Below are 20,927 nucleotides of genomic sequence, written 5' to 3'. Positions count from 1 at the left end.
AGACTTGAGCAGATCATCTTGGCTAACACTCAAGTGCAGCACTTGGGGAATTTTGCAATGTTGAAGCTGTTGACTTTCGGATGAAATGTTAAATTGAAGCTCCGTCTGCACCCTCGGGTGGATATGAAAGTTCCCAGTGCATTGTTCGAAAAAGAATAGGAGAGTTGCCCCCGTGTCAATATTACTAAAAATGTTCGTAAATGCTCACTGAAAGCCGATGTGTCTGTGTTTGTATGTGGGGTTGGGGTAGAAGCCCAGATTCTCACAGAGACAGAATCCAGGTTCTCACAGGACCAGAACAGCCGAGTGGTTGAGGCGTTGGCCTTAAAACTCAATGGGTTTGTCCCGCGTGGGTTTGTCCCCCACTCCTGGTATCTCTTTAATTTAACACGGATATCCTCCCATTCTGATCAGTGAGACCGGATTTTCATCGGTTGAATCAGCAATTTTCTGTAACAATGTGACACTCTGAACCGATAATGAAATGAAATTGTGAAATGTATCTGTGTCGCTCGGTTTCTGCCTCTCTCTCTCTCTCTTCAGAGAGTTTTGTATGTTTGAGTCTTTGTCTCTCTCAGTCTGACTCACTCTGTCTGTCCCTGTTTCTCTGTTTGTCTCTGTCTCTCAATCTGTCTCTTTCTCACGGTGCCACGTATGTTCCAATGGGATTCTCTCAGACTCTTTGTCTGACTGGCTCTCTCTTTCCCATCATTTCGGTCTGTCCATGTCTTTGCCTGTCTCTGTTAGTCCCTGCCTGTAAGCTGAGAAGTATTTCCATCATTTTCTGTTTTAGTCTCTGTCGCTCTCTCTCTATCTGTCTCTCTCCTTGTCACAGTCTTTATCGTTGTCTTTCTCTCACTCTTTCCCTCTCTCTCTGAATAGATCACTCACACACATCTCTGTATATGTATATATTTGAGTCTTTTTCTCACTCAGTCTTCCTCTCCTTCTCAGTCTCACACTTTCTGTCTCTCGTTCTCTCTATCTCGCTGTCTGTCTCTCCCTGTTTGTCGGTTTGTCTCTGTCTCTCAATGTGTCTGTCGACTTCTCCTGGTGTCCAGTTCTGTTCACAGTGACTCGATTACTGCTCTGACAGAATTGGTACACGTCAGTTCCTCGTTAGTATAGTGGTGAGTATCCCCGCTGGTCACGCGGGAGACCGGGGTTCAATTCCCCGACGGGGAGGCAGTTGTTTCAAAATGTCGAATTTTACTTCTGTTTCTTGGAAGAGATGCATGTTAAAAAGAACCAGAGTAATATGGAACTGTAAAAATACAGGTGGATGAGATTGCCTCGTCTAGATTTTTAGCAAACGGAGAATTTTTCAGGTGTCTTTGGCCGTCTGCTACACAGAGATGGATGACTGAGATTTTTCTGAGTAAAGTTTAAAAAGGCAGCGACACAGTAGTCGTGGCCGAGTGGTTAAGGCGATGGACTAGATATCCATTGGGTTATCCCGCGCAGGTTCGAATCCTGACGACTACGATTCTCAGCATTTTTCATTCCATTTCACAATTTAACCGGTTCTCTGCCAAACTGATCCTGAGATAGATGGAATAACGTCCCACACCTTTCAACTTTGACATTTTTTTCTCATTTTTATTAATCTGCAATATTCACGATACATCCGTTTCAAAAATCGCAAACATCAGTCAAAGTTGCGACAGTGATTCAGCCTGTCTATTCCTCGAGATGTCTGAGGCATCTGTGCATTGTCGTTGGTGCGTGCAAATTTTTGGATATGTGTGTGTGGGTCTCTGTGTCTGTCTATCTATTTATATGTCTCTGTGTATGTGCAACTGTCACTGGAAATCATCACCATGAATTTGATATGTCCTGGAACGTATAAAAACGACTTGGGGAAAATAATACGGTTGCGAACTTTTGTATCGGCTTTGGTTCAGTGGCCGCATTCTCGACTGAATCGGGAGTTTGTCTGTTCAAGTCGCACTTCTGAGACTTGAGCATATCATCTTGGTTAACACTCAAAGTGCAGCACTTGGGGAATTTTGCAATGTTGAAGCTGTTGACTTTCGGATGAAATGTTAAATTGAAGCTCCGTCTGCACCCTCGGGTGAATATGAAAGTTCCCAGTGCATTATTCGAAAAAGAATAGGAGATTTGCCCCCGTGTCAATATTACTAAAAATGTTCGTAAATGCTCACTGAAAGCCGATGTGCATGTGTTTGTATGTGGGGTTGGGGTTGAAGCCCAGATTCTCACAGAGACAGAATCCAGGTTCTCACAGGACCAGAATAGCCGAGTGGTTGAGGCGTTGGCCTTAAAACTCAATGGGTTTGTCCCGCGTGGGTTTGTCCCCCACGCCTGGTATCTCTTTAATTTAACACGGATATCCTCCCATTCTGATCAGTGAGACCGGATTTTCATCGGTTGAATCAGCAATTTTCTGCAACAATGTGACACTCTGAACCGATAATGAAATGAAATTGTGAAATGTATCTGTGTCGCTCGGTTTCTGCCTCTCTCTCTCTTCAGAGAGTTTTCTATGTTTGAGTCTTTGTCTCTCTCAGTCTGACTCACTCTGTCTGTCCCTGTTTCTCTGTTTGTCTCTGTCTCTCAATCTGTCTCTTTCTCACGGTGCCACGTATGTTCCAATGGGATTCTCTCAGACTCTTTTTCTGACTGGTTCTCTCTTTCCCATCATTTCGGTCTGTCCATGTCTTTGCCTGTCTCTGTTAGTCCCTGCCTGTAAGCTGAGAAGTATTTCCATCATTTTCTGTTTTAGTCTCGATCGCTCTCTCTCGATCTGTCTCTCTCCTTGTCACTGTCTTTATCAATGTCTTTCTCTCACTCTTTCCCTCTCTCTCTTAATAGATCACACACCCACATCTCTGTATATGTATATATTTGAGTCTTTTTCTAACTCAGTCTGCCTCTCCTTCTCAGTCTCACACTTTCTGTCTCTCATTGTCTCTATCTCGCTGTCTGTCTCTCCCTGTTTGTCGATTTGTCTCTGTCTCTCAATGTGTCTGTCGACTTCTCCTGGTGTCCAGTTCTGTTCACAGTGACTCGATTCCTGCTCTGACAGAAATGGTACCCGTCAGTTCCTCGTTAGTATAGTGGTGAGTATCCCCGCCTGTCACGCGGGAGACCGGGGTTCAATTCCCCGACGGGGAGGCAGTTGTTTCAAAATGTCGAATTTTACTTCTGTTTCTTGGAAGAGATGCATATTAAAAAGAACCAGAGTAATATGGAACTGTAAAAATACAGGTGGATGAGATTGCCTCGTCCAGATTTTTAGCAAACGGAGAATTTTTCAGGAGTCTTTGGCCGTCTGCAACACAGAGATGGATGACTGAGTTTTTTCTGAGTAAAGTTTAAAAAGACAGCGACACAGTAGTCGTGGCCGAGTGGTTAAGGCGATGGACTAGAAATCCATTGGGTTATCCCGCACAGGTTCGAATCCTGACGACTACGATTCTCAGCATTTTTCATTCCATTTCACAATTTTAAACAGTTCTCTGCCAAACTGACGCTGAGATAGATGGAATAACGTCCCACACCTTTCAACTTTGACATTTTTTTCTCATTTTTATTAATCTGCAATATTCACGATACATCCGTTTCAAAAATCGCAAACATCAGTCAAAGTTGCGACAGTGATTCAGCCTGTCTATTCCTCGAGATGTCTGAGGCATCTGTGCATTGTCGTTGGTGCGTGAAAATTTTTGGATATGTGTGTGTGGGTCTCTGTGTCTGTCTATCTATTTATATGTCTCTGTGTATGTGCAACTGTCACTGGAAATCATCACCATGAATTTGATATGTCCTGGAACGTATAAAAACGACTTGGGGAAAATAATACGGTTGCGAACTTTTGTATCGGCTTTGGTTCAGTGGCAGCATTCTCGACTGAATCGGGAGTTTGTCTGTTCAAGTCGCACTTCTGAGACTTGAGCAGATCATCTTGGCTAACACTCAAGTGCAGCACTTGGGGAATTTTGCAATGTTGAAGCTGTTGACTTTCGGATGAAATGTTAAATTGAAGCTCCGTCTGCACCCTCGGGTGGATATGAAAGTTCCCAGTGCATTATTCGAAAAAGAATATGAGAGTTGCCCCCGTGTCAATATTACTAAAAATGTTCGTAAATGCTCACTGAAAGCCGATGTGTCAGTGTTTGTATGTGGGGTTGGGGTAGAAGCCCAGATTCTCACAGAGACAGAATCCAGGTTCTCACAGGACCAGAACAGCCGAGTGGTTGAGGCGTTGGCCTTAAAACTCAATGGGTTTGTCCCGCGTGGGTTTGTCCCCCACTCCTGGTATCTCTTTAATTTAACACGTATATCCTCCCATTCTGATCAGTGAGACCGGATTTTCATCGGTTGAATCAGCAATTTTCTGTAACAATGTGACACTCTGAACCGATAATGAAATGAAATTGTGAAATGTATCTGTGTCGCTCGGTTTCTGCCTCTCTCTCTCTCTCTTCAGAGAGTTTTGTATGTTTGAGTCTTTGTCTCTCTCAGTCTGACTCACTCTGTCTGTCCCTGTTTCTCTGTTTGTCTCTGTCTCTCAATCTGTCTCTTTCTCACGGTGCCACGTCTGTTCCAATGGGATTCTCTCAGACTCTTTGTCTGACTGGCTCTCTCTTTCCCATCATTTCGGTCTGTCCATATCTTTGCCTGTCTCTGTTAGTCCCTGCCTGTAAGCTGAGAAGTAATTCCATCATTTTCTGTTTTAGTCTCTATCGTTCTCTTTCTCTGCTTGTTTTTCTCCTTGTCACTGACTGTATCATTGTTTTTCTCTCACTCTTACCTCTCTCTCTTAATAGATCACACATACACACATCTCTGTATATGTGTGTGTTTGTGTCTTTTTTGTCACTCAGTCTGCCTCTCCTTCTCAGTCTTACACTTTCTGTCTCTCGTTGTTTCTATCTCGCTGTCTGTCTCTCCATGTTTGTCGGTTTGTCTCTGTCTCTCAATGTGTCTGTCGACTTCACATGGTGTCCAGTTCTGTTCACAGCTCGATTCCTCCTCTGATAGAACTCATGCTCGTTAGTATAGTGGTGAGTATCCCCGCCTGTTCCGCCGGAGACCGTGGTTCTGCTTCCCGACGCGGTGGCAGCATTTACAAAATGATGAATTTTACTTCTGTTTCTTGGTGTTGATTCATATTAAAGAGTTCCAGAGCAATATAGAACAGTACAAATACAGGTAGAGGAGATTGCCTCTTCCAAATTTTTAGCAAACGGAGACTTTTTCCGGATTCTGTGGCCGACTGCTGCACAGAGATGGATGACTGAGTTTTCTGAGTAACATTTAATGATGCAGCGAGCCAGTAGTCGTGGCCGAGTGGGTTGGACAACGGACAAAAAATCTATCGGGGTTTCTCTGAGCAGGTTTGAATCCTGCCGACTATGTTTCACAGCATATTTCATTCTGTTTCACAATTTAACCACGTTACTGCAAAACTGATTCTGAGATAGATAGAGCAACGTCCCACATCTTTCGACGCAGCCGCTTTTTTCTTTCTTTCATTAATTTGCAGTATTCACGATACATACGGATAGAAAAACGCAAAAGGCAGCCACAGTAGCGACAGTGACACTGCCTGTCCATCCATCTATTTTTCGAAGGCAACCTGTGTATATCTTGATCTGGGTGTCATGGTACATCAGTCATTGAAAGTTGCATGCAGGTGCAGCAGGTGGTGAAGAAGGCAAATGGCATGTTCGGCTTCATAGCTAGGAGATTTGAGTATAGGAGCAGGGAGGTCTTACTGCAGTTGTACAGGGCCTTGGTGAGGCCACACCTGGAATATTGTGTTCAGTTTTGGTCCCCGAATCTAAGCAAGGAAGTCCTTGCTATTGAGGGAGCACAGCGGAGGTTCACCAGCATGATTCCCGGGATGGCAGGATTTACATATGAGGAGAGACTGGATCAACTGGGCTGGTATCCACTGGAGTTTAGAAGAATGAGAGGGGATCAGACAGAAACATATAACATTCTGACGAGATTGGACAGCTTAGACGCTGAAAGAATGTTCTCGTTGCTAGGGAGTATGAGACGAAGGATTACAGTCTAAGAGTAAGGAGTAAGCCATCTAGGACCGAGATGAGGAGAAACTTCTTCCCTCAGAGAGTGGTTAACCTGTGACATTTTCTACCGCAGAAAGTCGTTGAGGCCAGTTCGTTAGATATATTCAAAAGGGAGTTAGATATGGCCCTTACGGCTAAAGGGATCAAGGGGTATGGAGAGAAAGCAGGAAAGGGGTACTGAGGTTGAATGATGATCCATGATCGAAGGGCCGAATGGCATATTCCTGCAACTAATTTCTATGTCTCTATCTTTCTATGTTGATGCGTGCAAAGTTTTGGTTATTGTGTGTGTCTGTGTATGTCTATCTGTATTTATGTCTCTGTGCATGTGCAACTGTCTGTGGAAATCATCACCATGAATTTGGTACGTCCTGGAACTTTAAAAAAAACTTGGGGAAAATAATACGGTTGTGAACTTTGGTATCGGTTTTGGTACAGTGGCTCCATTCTCGACTGAATCAGGAGGTTGTGTGTGTAAGTCCCACTCCTGAGACTTGAACACATCATCTTGGATGACAATCAAATGCACTATTTGGTGAATGTTGCATTGTTGAAGCTGTTGACCATCGGCTGAAATTTTAAATTGAAGCTCCATCTGCACCCTCGTGTGGATGTGAAAGTTCCCAGAGCCTTAGTCGAAAAATAATAGGAGAGCTGCGCCCGTGTCAATATTACGAAAAATGTTCGTGAATGCTCACTGAAATCCAATGTCTCCGTGTGTCGCTGTGGGGGTGGAGCTGAAGCCCAGATTCTCACAGAGGCAGAGTCCAACCACTGACAGAATCAGGATCAGGATGTCCGAGTGGTACAGGCGTTGGACGTAAAATGTAATGGATTTATACCCGCGGGGCTGCAAACCCCACTCCTGGTAATTCCTTAATTAAACAGAGATTTTTCCCATCCTGCTCAGTGATGCCTGATTTACATCTGCTGAATCTCCAATTTTCTGTAACTATGTGACACTCTGTGCCGATAATGAAATGAAATTGTGAAATGTATCTGTGTCGCTCTTTCTCTTTAGAGAGCTGTGTATGTGTTTGTATGTTTGATTCTTTGTCTCTCTCAGTCTGACCCACTCTGTCTGTCCCTGTTTCACTATTTGTCTCTGTCTCTCAATCTGTCTCTTTCTCACGGTGTCCAGTCCTGTTGCAATGAGATTCTCTCAGACTCTCTTTCTGACTGTCTCTCTCTGTCCCATTATCTCTGTCTGTCCATGTCTTTGCCTGTCTCTGTTCGTCGCTGTCTCTAACCTGATAAATATTTCCATTATTTTCTGTTTTTGTCTCTATGTCTCTCTCTCTATCTGTCTTTCTCTCTTTCTGTCTCCCTCTTTGTCTCTCACTTTGTCCCTGTCCTTTTCTCTGGTTCTCAATGTGTCTGTCACTTTCTCACGGTGTCCAGTGCTGTTCGAATGGGATTCTCTCAGTCTCTCTGTCTGACTGTCTCACTCTTTCCCATCATCTCTGTCTGTCTATGTTTCTGCCTATCTGTCTCTCTTTGCCTGTCGCTGGTAATTCCTGTCTCTAACCTGCTGAGTATTTCCATCATTTTCTGTTTATATCTTTGCCTCTCTCTCGATCTGTCGCTCTCTCTCTATCTGTCTCTCTCCTTCTCACTGTCTTTATCACTGTATTTCTTTCACTCTTTCCCTCTCTCTCTTTATTGATCACACACACACATCTCTGTATATGGAGGTGTTTGAGTCTTTTTCTCAGAGTCTGCCTGACTTTTGAGTCTCACCCTTTCTGTCTCTCGTTGTCTCTCTCTCTCGCTATCTGTCTCTACTGTTTGTCTCTGTCTCTCAATGTGTCTGTCGACTTCTGATCACAGCTCGATAACTGCTCTGATGCAACCCGTACCCTCGTCCCTATAGTGGTGAGTATCCCCGCCTGTTACATTGGAGAACCGGGTTCAATTCCCCAACGGGAAAGCAGCTTATTCAAAATGTCGTATTTTACTTCTGCTTCTTGGTACAGATTCATATTAAAAAGTTTCAGAGCAATTTCGAACAGTAAAGATACAGCAAGAGGAGATTGCCTCTTCCAGATTTTTTACCATCGGAGACTTTTTCAGGATTCTGTGGCCGTCTGCTGCACAGAGATGGATGACTGAGTTTTTTCTGAGTAACATTTAAAGTGCCAGAGACGCAGTAGTTGTGGCCGAGTGGTTAACGCGATGGTCCAGCAATCCTTTGGGTTTTCCCTGCAAATGAAGAATTCTGCCGGCTACGATTCTCAGCATTTTTCATTCCATTTTACAATTTAACCAGGTTTTTGCAAAAATTATCCTGAGATAGGCGGAAGAACGTCGCACACCTTTCAACACTGACATCTATTTCTCATTTTTATGCAATATCTCAATATCTGCAATATTCAAGATATATACGGATAGAAAATCGCAAAAATCAGCCGAAGTAGCGACAGTGATTCAGCCTGTGTATCCCTCTAGATGTATAAGGCATCTGTGCATGTCCCTTGGTGCATGTATATTTTTGGTTTTGTGTGTGTGTGTGTGTGTGTCTGTGTCTGTCTATCTGTATATATGTCTCTGTGTATGTGCAACTGTCTGCGGAAATCATCACCATGAATTTGGTACGTCCTGGAACTTTTAAAAAAGTATTGGGGAAAATAATACGATTGTGAACTTTGGTATCGGCTTTGGTTCAGTGGCAGCATCCTCGACTGAAAAACGAAAAAGCAAGACAAAGTAGCGACAGTGACCCTGCCTGTCTATCCATCTATTTGTCGAAGGCAACCTGTGTATATCTTAATCTGGGTGCCATTGTACATCAGTCATTGACTGTTGGTATGCAGGTGCAGAAGGCGGTAAAGAAGGCAAATGGCATGTTCGCCTTCATAGTGAGGGGATTTGAGTATCGGAGCAGGGAGGTCTTACTGCAGTTGTACAGGGCCTTGGTGAGGCCACACCTGGAATATTGTGTTCAGTTTTGGTCTCCAAATCTGAGGAAGGACGTCCTTGCTATTGAGGGAGTACAGCTAAGGTTCACCAGCATGATTCCCGGAATGGCAGGACTGACATATGAGGAGGGACTGGATCAACTGGGCTGGTATCCACTGGAGTTTAGAAGAATGAGAGGGGATCTCATAGAAACATATAAAATTCTGACGAGATTGGACAGCTTAGAGGCTGGAAGAATGTTCCCGTTGATGGGGTGTTCGAGACCAAGGATCATAGTCTAAGAATAAGGTGTCAACCATTTAGGACCGAGATGAGGAGAAACTTCTTCACTCAGAGAGTGGTTAACCTGTGAAATTTTCCACCGCAGAATGTCGTTGAGGCCAGTTCGTTAGATATATTCAAAAGGGCCCTTACGGCTAAAGGGATCAAGGGGTATGGAGAGAAAGCAGGAAAGGGGTACTGAGGTTGAATGATGAGCCATGATCTTATTGAATGGTGGTGCAGGCTCGAAGGGCCGAATGGCATATTCCTGCATCAAATTTCTATGTTTCTATGTTTCTATGTTGATGCGTGTATATCTTTGGTTATTGTGTGTGCGTGTGTCTGTGTATGTCTATCTGTGTATGTGCAACTGTCTGTGGAAATCATCAGCATGAATTTGGTACGTCCTGGAACTTCTAAAAAAACTTGGGGAAAATAATACGGTTGTGATCTTTGAGATCGGTTTTGGTTCAGTGGCTCCATTCTCGACTGAATCAGGAGGTTGTGTGTGTAAGTCCCACTCCTGAGACTAGAACACATCATCTTGGCTGACACTCAAATGCAGTACATGGGGAATGTTGCATTGTTGAAGCCGTTGACCATCGGTTGAAATTTTAAATTGAAGCTCCATCTGCACCCTCGGGTGGTTGTGAACGTTCCCAGAGCCTTAGTCGAAAAAGAATAGGAGAGTTGCGCCCGTGTCAATATTAAGAAACATGTTCGTAAATGCTGCCTGCAATCCTGTGTGTCTGTGTGTCGCTGTGGGGGTGGAGCTGAAGCCTAGATTCTCACAGGCAGAGTCCAACCTCTGACAGGATCAGGACCAGGATGGCCGAGTTGTAAAGGCGTTGGATTTAAAATGTAATGGGTTTATACCCGCGTGGGTTTGAACCCCAGTCCTGGTAATTCCTTAATTAAACGTAGATATTTCCCATCCTGCTCAGTGATACCCGATTCTCATCTGCTGAATCTGAAATTTTCTGTAATGATATGACACTCTGAGCCGATAATGAAATGAAATTGCGAAATGTATCTGTGTCGCTCGGTCTCTGCCGCTCTCTCTCTTTCGAGAGCTGTGTTTGTGTGTTTGAGTCTTTGTCTCTCTCATTCTGACACTCTCTGTCTGACTGTCTTCCTCTTTCCCATTATCTCTGTCTGTCCATGTCTTTGCCTGTTTCTGTTAGTCCCTGACTCTAACCTGATAAGTATTTCCATTATTTGCTGTTTTTGTCTCTATGTCTCTCTCTCTCTATCTGTCTTTCTCTCTATCTGTCGCCCTCTTTGTCTCTCTCTTTGTCCCTGTCCTTTTCTCTGTCATTCCATCGCTATTTGCCTCCCTCTCTTTATGGCGCACGCAAATACATCTCTGTGTATGTATGTGTTTGAGTCTTTTTCTCATTCAGTCTGATCATCCCTTTCAGACTCAAACTTTATGTCTCTCTTTGTCTCTATCTCACTGTCTGTCTCTCCCTGTTTCCCTGTTTGCCTCTGGTTCTCAATGTGTCTGTCTATTGCTCACAGTGTCCAGTTCTGTTCGAATGGGATTCTCACAATCTCTCTGTCTGACTGTCTCAGTCTTTCCCATCATCTCTGTCTGTCTACGTTTCTGCCTGTCTGTCTCTCTTTGCCTGTCGCTGGTAGTTCCTGTCTCTAACCTGCTGAGTATTTCCATCATTTTCTGTTGAAATCTTTGTCTCTCTCTCTATCTGTCGCTCTCTCTATCTGTCTCTCCCCTTGTCACTGTCTTTATCACTGTCTTTCTCTCACTCTTCTCCTCTTTTTATAGATCACACTTACACTTCTCTGTATATGTAGGTGTTTGAGTTTTTTTCTCGCTGTCTCTGACTGACTTTTCAGTCTCACCCTTTCTGTCTCTCGTTGTCTCTCTCTCATTGTCTGTCTATCCCTGTTTGTCGGTTTGTGTCTGTCTATCAATGTGTCTGTCGACTTCTGTTCGCAGCTTGATTACTGCTCTGACGCAACACGTTCCTTCGTCCGTAGAGTGGTGATTATGCTCCCCTGTTACGCAGGAGAACCGGATTCAATTCCCCGATGGCAAAGTAGCTTTTTCAAAATGTCGAATTTTTCTTCTGTTTCTTGGTATACATTCATATTAAAAAGTTCCAGAGCAATATCGAACAATAAAAATACAGCAAGAGGAGATTGCCTCTTCCAGACTTTTTGCAGGATTCTGTGGCCGTCTGCTGCACACAGATGGATGACTGAGTTTTTTCTGAGTAAAATTTAAAGTGCCAGAGAGGCAGTAGTTGTTGCCGAGTGGTTAAAGCGATGGTTTAGAAATCGATGGGTTTTCTGCGCGTAGGTTCGAATCCTGCCGACTGCAATTCAAAGCATTTTTCATTACATTTTACAATTTAACCAGGTTTTTGCAAAAACTGATCCTGACATAGGCGGAATAACGTCCCACACATTTCAACACTGACATCTATTTCTCATTTTTATTCATCTGCAATATTCATGTTACATACGGATAGAAAAACGCAATATTCAGCCAAAGTAGCGACAGTGATTCAGCCTGTCTATCCCTCTATATGTCAAAGGCATGTCTGTTGGTGCATGTATATTTTTGGTTAAGTGTGTGGGTGTGTGTGTCTCTGAGTCTGTCTATCTGTATATATGTCTCTGTGTATGTGCAACTGTGTGCAAATCATCACCATGAATTTGGTATGTGCTGGAACTTTTTAAAAAGACTTGGGGAAAATAATACGGTTGTGAACTTTGGTATCAGCTTTGGTTCAGTGGCAGTATCGTCGACTGAAAAACGCAAAAGACAGCCAAAGTTGCAACAGTGACCCTGCCTGTCTATCCATCTATTTGTCTAAGGCAATCTTTGTATATCTTGATCTGGGTGTCATGATACATCAGTCATTGATTGTTGGTATGTAGGTGCAGCAGGCGGTGAAGAAGGCAAATGGCATGTTCCCCTTCATAGCTAGGGGATTTGAGTATAGGAGCAGGGAGGTCTTACTGCAGTTGTACAGGGCCTCCGTGAGGCCACACCTGGAATATTGTGTTCAGTTTTGGGCTCCGAAACTGAGGAAGGACATCCTTGCTATTGAGGGAGTACAGCGAAGGATCACCAGCTTGATTCCCGGGATGGCAGGACTGACATATGAGAAGAGACTGGATCAACTGGGCTGGTATCCACTGGAGTTTAGATGAATGAGAGGAGATTTCAAAGAAACATATAAAATTCTGACGAGATTGGACAGCTTAGAGGCTGGAAGAATGTTCTCGCTGCTGGGGAGTTCGGGACCAAGGATCACAGTCTTTGAGTAAGGGGTAAACCATTTAGAAACGAGCTGAGGAGAAACGTTTTCACTCAGAGAATGGTTAACCTGTGAAACTTTCGACTGCAGAAAGTCGTTGAGGCCAGTTCGTTAGATATATTCAAAAGGCAGTTAGATATTGTCCTTACGGCGAAAGGGATGAAGGGGTATGGAGAGCAAGCAGGAAATGGGTACTGAGGTTGAATGATCAGCCATGATGTTATTGAATGATGGTGCAGGCTCTAAGGACCGAATGGCATATATCTGCACCTAATTTCTATGTTTCTATGTTGATGCGTGATTATTTTTGGTTATTTTATGTGTGTGTGTGTCTGTTTATGTCTACCTGTATGTATGTCTCTGTGTATGTGCAACTGTCTGTGGAAATCATCACCATGAATTTGGTACGTCCTGGAACTTTTTAAAAAACTTGGGGAAAATAATACGGATGTGAACTTTGGTATCGGTTTTGGTTCAATGGCTCCATTCTCGACTGAATCAGGAGGTTGTGTGTGTAAGTCCCACTCCTGAGTCTTGAACCCATCATCTTGGCTGACACTCAAATGCAGTATTTGGGGAATTTTGCATTGTTGAAGCTGTTGACCATGGGCTGAAATTTTAAATTGAAGCTCCATCTGCACCCTCGGGTGGATGTGAAAGTAGCCAGAGCATCACTCGAAAAAGAATAGGAGAGTTGCGCCCGTGTCAATATTGAGAAAAATGTTCGTAAATGCTCCCTGAAATCCGATGTGTATGTGTCTGTGGGGGTGGAGCTGAAGCCCAGATTCTCAGAGAGGCAGAGTCCAACCACTGACAGGATCAGGACCAGGATGGCCGAGTGGTGAAGGCTTTGGACTTAAGATCTAATGGGTTTGTACCCGTGTGGGTTCGAACCCCACTCCTGGTAATTCCTTAATTAAACAGAGATTTTTCCCACCCTTCTCTGATACCCAAATTTCATCTGCAAAATCTCCAATTTTCTGTAACTATGTGACACTCTGCGCCGATAATGAAATGTCTCTGCCGCTCTCTCTCTTTGAAGAGCTGTGTATGTATTTGAGTCTTTGGCTCTCTCTCACCCTCTCTGTCTGTCCCTGCTTCTCTGTTTGTCGCTGTCTCTCAATCAGTCTCTTTCTCACGGTGCCTAGTTCTGTTGCAATGGTATTCGCTCAGACTCTCTGACTGACTGCCTCTCTCTGTCCCATTATCTCTGTTTGTCCATGTCCTTGCCTGTCTCTGTTAGTCTCTGTCTCTAACCTGATGAGTATTTCCATTATTTTCTGTTTTTGTCTCTCTGTCGCTCTCTCTATCTGTCTTTTTCTCTATCTGTCTCCCTCTTTTTCTCTCTCTTTGTCCCTGTCCTTTCCTCTGTCATTCCATCACTATTTTGCCCCCTCTCTTTATGGAGCACGCAAATACCTCTCTGTGTATGTATGTGTTTGAGTCTTTTTCTCATTCAGTCTGATCCTCCCTTTCAGTCTCAAACTTTCTGTCTCTCTTTGTCTCTATCTCGCTGTCTGTCTCTTCCTGTTTCCCTGTTTGTCTCTGGTTCTGAATGTGTCTGTGTCTTTCTCATGGTGTCCAGTTCTGTTCGAATGGGATTCACTCAGTCTCTCTGTCTGACTGTCTCACTCTTTCGCATCATCTCTGTCTGTCGATGTTTCTGCCGATCTGTCTCTCTTTGCCTGTCGCTGGTAGTTCCTACCTCTCACCTGCTGAGTATTTCCATCATTTTCTGTTTATATATTTGTCTCTCTCTCTATCAGTCGCTCTCTCTCTATCTGTCTCTGTCCTTGTCACTGTCTTTATCACTGTCTTTCTCTCACTCTTTCCCTCTCTCTCTTTATAGATCACACACACACATCTCTGTATATGTAGTTGTTTGAGTCTTATTCTCACTGAGTCTGCCTCACTTTTCAGTCTCACCCTTTCTGTCTCTCGTTGTCTCTCTCTCTCGCTGGCTGTCTATCCCTGTTTGTCGGTTTGTCTCTATCGATCACTGTGTCTGTCGACTTCTGTTGACAGCTCGATTACTGCTCTAAGGCAACCTCGTCCGTATAGTGGTGATTATCCCGGCTTGTTATGCGGGAGAACCGCGTTCAATTTCCTGACGGCGCAGCAGTTTTTTCAAAATGTCGAATTTTACTTCTGTTTCTTGGTATAGATTTTATTAAAAAGTTCCAGAGCAATATAGAACAGTAAAAATACAGGTAGATGAGATTGCCTCGTCCAGACTTTTAGCAAACGGAGAATTTTTCAGGATTCTGTCGCCGTCTGCTGCATAGAGATGGACGACTGAGTTTTTTCTGAGTAACATTTAAAATGCCAGAGACGCAGTAATTGTGGCCGAGTGGTTAAAGCGATGGACTAGAAACACTTTGGATTTTCTGCGCGTAGGTTAGAATCCTGCCGACTACGATTCTCAGCATTTTTCATTCCATTTTACAATTTAACCAGGTTTTGGCAAAACTGATCCTGAGATAGATGGAATAACGTCCCACACCTTTCAACACTGATATTTTTTTCACATTTTCATTAGTCTGCAATATTCACGATACATACGGATAGAAAAATGCAAAAATCACCCAAAGTAGTGACTCAGCCTGTACATCCCTCGATATGTCTCAGGCATCTGCGTTTGTCCGTTGGTGCATGTATATTTCTGGTTATGTGTGTGTGTGTCTCTGTGTCTGTCTCTCTGTATATATGTCTCTGCGTATGTGCAACTGTCTGTGGAAATCATCACCATGAATTTGGTATGTCCTGGAACTTTTTCAAAAGACTTGGGGAAAACAATACGGTTGTGAACTTTTGTATCGGCTCTGGTTCAGTGGCAGCACTCTCGACAGAAAAACGCAAAAGCCAGCCAAAGTAGCGACAGTGACCCTGCCTGTCTATCCGTCTATTTGTCTAAGGCACTCTGTGTATATCTTGATCTGTGTGTCATGGTACATCTGTCATTGAAAGTGGGCATGCAGGTGCAGCAGGCGGTGAAGAAGGCAAATGGCATGTTCGCCTTCATAGCTAGGGGATTTGAATATAGTAGCAGGGAGGTCTTCCTTCAGTTGTACAGGGCCTTGGTGAAGCCACACGTTAAATATTTTGTTAGTTTTTGTCTCCAAATCTGAGGAAGGACGTCCTTGCTATTGAAGGAGCACAGCGAGGGTTCACCAGCTTGATTCCAGGGATGGCAGGACTGACATATGATGAGAGACTGGATCAACTCTGCTGGTATCCACTGGAGATTAGAAGAATGAGAGGGGATCTCATAGAAACATATAAAATTCTGACGAGATTGGACAAGTGAGAGGCAGGAAGAATGTTTCTGTTGCTGGGGAGTTGGAGAACCAGGGTCACAGTCTAAGAATAATGGGTAAGCCTTTTAGGACCGAGATGAGGAGAAACGTCTTCACTCATAGAGTGGTTAACCTGTGGAATTCTCTACCGCAGAAAGTTGTTGAAGTCAGTTCGTTAGATATATTCAAGATGGAGTGAGATATGGCCCTTACGGCTCAAGGAATCAAGGGGTATGGAGAGAAAGCAGGATATGGGTACTGAGGTTGAATGATCAGCCATGATCTTATTGAATGGTGGTGCAGCTCGAAGGGCCAACGGCCTACTCCTGCAACTAATTTCTATGTTTCTATGTTTCTATGTTGATGCGTGTATATTTTTGGTTATTTTATGTGTGTGTGTGTCTGTGTATGTCTATCTGTATGTATGTCTCTGTGTGTGCGCAACTGTCTATGGAAATCATCACCAAGAATTTGGTATGTTCTGGAACTTTTTTAAAAACTTGGGGAAAATAATACGGTTGTGATCTTTGGTATTGGCTTTTTTCAGTGGCTCCATTCAGAAGCTCGTGTGTGTAAGTCCCTCTCCTGAGACTTGAGCGCATCATCTTGGCTGACAATCAAATGCAGTACTTAGGGAATTTTGCATTGTTGAAGCTGTTGACCATCGGATGAAATGTGAAATTAAAGCTCCGCCTGCACCCTCGGGTGGATGTGAAAGGTCCCAGAGCATTACTCGAAAAAGAATAGGAGAGTTGCCCCCGTGTCAATATCACGAAAAATGTTCGGAAATGCTCCCTGATACCCTCTCTGTGTGTGTGTGTCTGTGGGGGTGGAGTTGAAGCCCAAATTTTGACAGAGACAAAACCCGTTTCTGCCAGGACCAGGATGGCCGAGTGGTTAAGGTGTTGGACTTAGATCCAATGGATTTGTAACTGCGCGGGTTCGACCCCCACGCCTGGTAATTGCTTAATTAAACAGAGACTACTTCCCATGCTGCTCAGTGATACCCGATTTTCATCTGTTGCATTTGCATGTTTCGGTGACACTCTAAGCAGATCATGAAATGTATCTGTGTCGCTCAGTCTCTGCTTCTCTCTCTCTCCTGAGAGAGCTGTGTATGTGTTTGAGTCTTTGTCTCTCGAAGTCTGCCTCTGTCTCTTTCTCACTGTGTCCAGTTCTGTTCCAAAGGGATTCTGTCTGACCATCTCTGTCCATGTCTTTATCTGTCTGTGTTGGTCCCTGTCCCTAACCTGATGAGTCATTCCATCATTTTCTGTCTCTCTCTATATGTCTTTCTCTCCATCTGTCTCCCTTTTTGTCTCTGCCTTTTTCTTGTCATTCCATCACTATTTGCCTCCCTCTCTTTATGGAGCACGCAAACACATCTCTGTGTATGTAAGTATTTGAGTCTTTGTCTCACTCAGTCTGACCCTCCCTCTCAGTCTAAAACTTTCTGTCTCTCTCTGTCTCTATCTCGCTGTCTGTCTCTCCTTGTTTCCCTGTTTGTCTCTGTCTCTCAATGTGTCTGTCTCTTTCTCACGGTGTCCAGTTCTGTTCGAATGGGATTCTCTCAATCTCTCTGGGTGAATGTCTCTCTCTTTTCCATCATCTCTGTCTGTCTATGCCTCTGCCTGTCTGTATCTCTTTGCCTGTCGCTGTTAATTCCTGTCTCTAACCTGCTGAGTATTTCCATCATTGTTTGTTTATATCTTTGTCTCTCTCTCTATCTGTCGCTCTCTCTCTATCTGTCTCTCTCTCTCCTTGTCACTGTCATTAACACTGTCTTTGTCTCACTCTTTCCCTCTCTCTCTTTATAGAGCACACACACATATCTCGGTATATGTATGTGTTTGAGTCTTTTTCTCACTGCGTCTGCCTCTCCTTCTGAGTCTCACACTTTCTGTCTCTCGTTGTCTCTATCTCGTTGTCTGTCTCTCCCTGTTTGTCGGTTTGTCTCTGTCTCTCAATGTGTCTCTCTACTTCTCATGGAGTCCAGTTCTCTTCACAGCTCGATTCCTGCTCTGACCAAACCCACATTCGTTGGTATAGTGCTTAGTATCCCGGCCTGTTATGCAGACGACAGGGTTTCAATTATCCAACGGGCAGGAAGCTTTTTCAAAATGCAGGATTTTACTTCTGTTTCTTGGTATAGATTCATTTTAAAAAGTTCCAGTGCAATGCAGAACAGTAAAAATACAGGAAGAGGAGATTTCTTCAGAATTCTGTGTCATCTGCTGCAGAGAGGTGGATGACTGAGTTTTATCTGAGTAACATTTGAAGAAATAACGAGTCAGTAGTCGTGGACAAGAGGTTACAGCGATGGACTAGAAAATCCATCGTATTTTCCCTGTGCCGGGCGTATCCTGCCGACTACGATTCTCAGCATTTTACATTCCATTTCACAACTTCACCAGGTCTCTGCAAAACTCATCCTGAGATAGGCGGAATAAAGTCCCACACCTTTCAAAACTGACATTTTTTAAATCATTTTTATTAAACTGCAATATTCACGATACTAAAGTATAGCAAAACGCAAAAATCAGCCAAATTTGCGACAGTGATTCAGCCTGTCTATCCCTCTATATGTCTAAGACATCTGTGCATGTCGGTTGGTGCGAGAATATTTTTGCTTATGTGTGTGCGTGTCTGTGTCTATCTATCTGTATGTATATATATCTGTGTATGTGTAACTGTCTGTATAAATCATCACCATGAATTTGGTATGTCATGGAACTTTTTAAAAAGACTTGAGGAAAATTATATGTTTGTGAACTTTGGTATCGGCTTTGGTTCAGTGGCGGTATTCTCGACTGAATCAGGAGTTTGTGTGTTTAAGTCCCACTCCTGAGACTTGAGAAGATAATCTTGGCTGACACTCAAATGCAGTACTTGGGGAATTTTGCATTGTTGAAGCTGTTGACTTTTGGATGAAATGTTAAATTGAAGCTCTATCTGCACCCTCGGGTGGATGTGAAAGTTCCCAGAGCATTGCTCAAAAAAGAATAGGAGAGTTGCCCCTGTGTCAATATTACGATTAATATTTGAAAATGCTCATTGAAAACCTGTCTATGTGAGAGTGGAGCTGCAGCCCATATTCTCACAGAGACAAAATCCGAATGCTGACAAAACCAGGATGGCCGAGTAGTTTAGGCGTTGGACGTAAAATCCAATGGGTGTATAGCTGCGTGGGTTCGAACCCCACTCCTGGAAAATTTTTAAATTCAAACCGATTTCCTCCCATCCTGCTCAGTTATACCTGAATATATTCTGTTGAATCTGCACATGTCGATAACTTTATAACATTCTCAACTGACAAAGAAATGGGATTATGCAATGTTTCTGTGCCTCTCAACCTCTGTCTTAAGAGAGCTCTTTATGTGTTTGTGTTTGAGTCTGACTGACACTGTCTGAGGAATTACAAGCTGAATTTAGGGAGCTGGGAGCTAAATTAACAAATAGGACCTCAAAGGTAGCAATTACAGGATAACTACCACTGCCACCTGCTAGTCAGAGCAGGAATCGCAGGATAGCTCAGATGAATGTGTGGTGCAGAAGGGAGGAGTTCAATTTCCTGGGACATTGGAACCGGTTCTGGGGGAGCTGGGACCAGTGAAAACCGGACGCTCTGCACCTGGGCAGAAGCAATGTCCACAGGGGAGCGTTTGCTCGTGTTGTTAGGGAGGGGTTGAACTAATATGGCAGTGGGATGGGAACCTATGCAGGGAGACAGAGGGAAGTAAAATGGGGGCTGAAAAGTAAAAGTGGAAGGCAGAGAAACGCAAGGCAAAAATCAAAAAGGGCCACATTGCAGCCAAATTCTAAAGGGACAAGGTGTGTTAAGATAACAAGCCTGAAGGCACTGTGCCTAGATGCGAGGAGTATTCGTAATAAGGTGGGCAAATTAACTGCACAGGCAGCAATTAATGAATATGATGTATTGGCATCACGGAGAAATGGCTCCAGGGTGACGAAGGCTGGGAACGCAACATCCAGGGATATTCACCATTCAGGAAGGATAGACAGAAAGGAAAAGGAGGTGGGATGGCTATGCTGGTTGAAGAGGAAATTAACGCAATAGTAAGGAAGGACATTCGCGTGGATTCTGTGTGGTTTGAGCTGCGGAATATCAAAGGGAAGAAAACGCTAATGGGAGTTGTGTATCACCAAACAATCGAAGTGAGTTTGGGGACAGCATCAAACAAGAAAGTAGGGATGTGTGCAATATAGGTACAGAAGTTATCATGGTCGACTTTAATCTACATATAGATTGGGTTAACCAAACTGGTAGCGATACGGTGGAGGAGGACTTGCTGGAGTGTATTCGGGATGGTTTACTCGACCAATATGTCGAGGAACCATCTAGAGGGCTGGCCATCCAAGACTGCTTGATGTGTAATGAGAATGGACTAATTATCAATCTTGTTGTGCGAGGCCCCTTGGGGAAGAGTAACCATAATAAGGTAGAATTCTTTGTTAAGGTGGAGAGTGAAACAATTAATTCTGAGACTGGGGTGTTGAACTTAAGGAAAGGTAACTTCGATTGTATGAGACATGAATTGGCTAGAATAGACTGGGAAATGATACTTAAAGGGTTGACTGCAGAAGCAATGGAAAACATTTAAAATCTCATGGATGAACTTCAACAATTGGACATCCCTGTCTGGAGTAAAAAATAAAACGGGAAAGGTGGCTCAACCGTGGCTAACAAGATAAATTAAGGATAGTGTTAAATCCAAGGAAGAGGCATATAAATTGGTCAGAAAAAGCATCAACCTGAGGACGGGGAGAAATTTAGAATTCAGCAGAGGAGGACAAAGCGTTTAATTCGGAGGGGGAAAATAGAGTATGAGAGGAAGCTTGCTGGGAACATAAAAACTTCTATATATATGTGAAGAGAAAAAGATCAGTGAAAGCAAACGTAGGTCCCTTGCAGTCAGATCCAGGTGAATTTATAATGGGGAACAAAGAAATGGTAGACCAGTTGAACATATATTTTGGCTCTGCATTCACGAAGGAAGACACGCATAACCTTCTGGAAATATTACGTGACCGAGGGGCTAGTGAGAAGGAGGAACTGAAGGAAATCCTTATTTGTGGGA

At 43.6% G+C, this 20,927-nt stretch overlaps 5 non-coding genes across 5 annotated transcripts; all 5 read left to right on the top strand.

The window, feature by feature from the left end:
* Positions 1 to 1,113: 1,113 nt before the first annotated feature.
* trnad-guc (transfer RNA aspartic acid (anticodon GUC)) lies at positions 1,114 to 1,185 on the top strand. The gene has a single exon. It is a non-coding gene; the product is annotated as a tRNA-Asp (tRNA).
* Positions 1,186 to 3,066: 1,881 nt separating this feature from the next.
* On the top strand, positions 3,067 to 3,138 carry trnad-guc (transfer RNA aspartic acid (anticodon GUC)). Its single transcript has one exon. It is a non-coding gene; the product is annotated as a tRNA-Asp (tRNA).
* Positions 3,139 to 3,357: 219 nt separating this feature from the next.
* Positions 3,358 to 3,438, top strand: trnas-aga (transfer RNA serine (anticodon AGA)). The gene has a single exon. It is a non-coding gene; the product is annotated as a tRNA-Ser (tRNA).
* Positions 3,439 to 13,356: 9,918 nt separating this feature from the next.
* trnal-uaa (transfer RNA leucine (anticodon UAA)) lies at positions 13,357 to 13,439 on the top strand. Its single transcript has one exon. It is a non-coding gene; the product is annotated as a tRNA-Leu (tRNA).
* A 5,516-nt stretch (positions 13,440 to 18,955) lies between these two features.
* Positions 18,956 to 19,038, top strand: trnal-uaa (transfer RNA leucine (anticodon UAA)). Its single transcript has one exon. It is a non-coding gene; the product is annotated as a tRNA-Leu (tRNA).
* The last annotated feature ends 1,889 nt before the right edge of the window (positions 19,039 to 20,927 follow it).

This window comes from Pristiophorus japonicus, chromosome 23, assembly GCF_044704955.1.
Source record: "Pristiophorus japonicus isolate sPriJap1 chromosome 23, sPriJap1.hap1, whole genome shotgun sequence".
Classification (NCBI taxonomy): Eukaryota; Metazoa; Chordata; class Chondrichthyes; family Pristiophoridae; genus Pristiophorus; species Pristiophorus japonicus.
The sequence above is the reverse complement of the archived record's forward strand: the minus strand, read 5'-3'. Positions and strand labels throughout refer to the sequence as shown.